Source organism: Cibotium barometz, chromosome 32 (assembly GCF_041138505.1).
Source record: "Cibotium barometz isolate CiBa-2024 chromosome 32, ASM4113850v1, whole genome shotgun sequence".
Taxonomy (NCBI): domain Eukaryota; kingdom Viridiplantae; phylum Streptophyta; class Polypodiopsida; order Cyatheales; family Cibotiaceae; genus Cibotium; species Cibotium barometz.
The window spans coordinates 24,211,900-24,213,452 of NC_141077.1; the positions used below are offsets into that span (position 1 = coordinate 24,211,900).

Genomic DNA, 1,553 nt, shown 5'->3' on the forward strand with positions numbered 1-1,553 from the left:
AGCTCATCCAAGTTCGTGGTGGAGGCCAAAGGCAAGCCCACTCCACTCTCCTCCCATCATTGTGCTCCCTTGTGTCTACTTCTTCTCCCCAAGATTTAGTAAGAGCAATGCATTGGGGGATCTTAAAAACGAAGTTGGCCTTCTTTCTCCACACCTTCTCTAGTTTGCCTCATAGATCTCCTCATCTCTTATGCTTTATTCATTTCCCACCCGTCAGTTCACTTTAACCTAACGTGAGCTTTAAGTCCTCAAGGAGTTCACCTACTCGAGAGAAACGCGTGGGAGCTTCCCACACTCCCATAATTTCTATCTTTACTTCCCTGAAGCACAACACCCACACACACAAGATTTTTGAGACGCCCACGTTGTCCACACAAGATTCGTCCTTTCCCTTCCTTCCATTCTGGCCAAGGTTTTTGAGACTCTCCCCCAATTTGTCCACAAGCTCTTATACAGTTGAACCCGACTCAAAAGTAGGCCAAAGAAGAAGAAGACATCGGAGGATGCCTTGGCTATAGTGTTCTACAGAAGTGCTTCCTTTCTCCTCCAAGATCAGAAAGCGTCTGCTTCATTTTTTCGGAACCTTTCGTAGCACCCTAGCGTGATTGGGATCCCACCAGCTATACCAAGGATCTGTTGAGAAGGAAAACTTTGTCCTCCAACATCAGAAATGAATGATACCATTTGCTTCATTAACACTTTTTGCACCACCCTAGGTTTGTTTCAGGGGGGTTTTGAACAACAAAGGAAGTACACCACACCCGAGGTTGCTACTTGGGTACGCGGGCGGCCAAGACAAACCGAACCAATGAGCATCATGCAACTCCGCGGAAGTTCGGCCCGAGGAACGTAATGCAAGAAGCAAGATGCACAAGAGGCAAAAACCTTTGGGGGTGGGGAGGATAGAGAGAGCGGGTTCAAGAAGGACGTTGGTTAACTTATCCCACACGGCGGCAGGAAAGGAAAGCGCTGGTATAAAAGGGGTGGGGTGAGCGCCTTCAAGTTCATACCTTTCTCGGCCTTTTGGCTAAGATCAAGTGTAGTATCTGTTCTTATCAGTTTAATATCTGATACGTGGCCCATCGGGCCACATGATATTAACCTAATTTCTTCCACGGGGGCAGCCCCCTCCCGGCAGCTTGCTGCCCGGGGGCTGCGCGCGTCGCCTCTGTATTGCACTGCCTCAGAGGCCCGGCGCACCCCCCCCCCTCCCAACATCAAGACCCAATGTGGATGCTCGCTCGCTCTCTCTCTCTCTCTCTCTCTCTGCTTGCTGGTGCTGGTGTTTTGTTTCCTGCTGCTGTGGAAACCAGAGTCAGTCGGGCGACGTTCCACAGCAGAGTCAGTCGGGCGACGCACGAGGTATTTTTCCCCATCTCATATGAGCCTTGCAGGCAATTAGTTGTCATCGTCTGCCTGCCTGCTGCTTGTAATTTGCTAGCGGAAGTGGCAAGTGTAGCCAAGCGCAAGCGCAGGCGCTTGGCACACGGCTTGAGCCGGCCACACTCTTGGCGCAGAAGAGCTGTGTCCGGACACTCAGGTTGCGTCGTGTA

General features: G+C 51.1%; 1 non-coding gene across 1 annotated transcript; it reads left to right on the plus strand.

Annotated features, from left to right (window-relative positions):
- The first annotated feature begins 1,006 nt into the window (after positions 1-1,006).
- Positions 1,007-1,205, plus strand: LOC147619993 (U2 spliceosomal RNA). Its single transcript, XR_015261808.1, has one exon. It is a non-coding gene; the product is annotated as a U2 spliceosomal RNA (small nuclear RNA).
- The last annotated feature ends 348 nt before the right edge of the window (positions 1,206-1,553 follow it).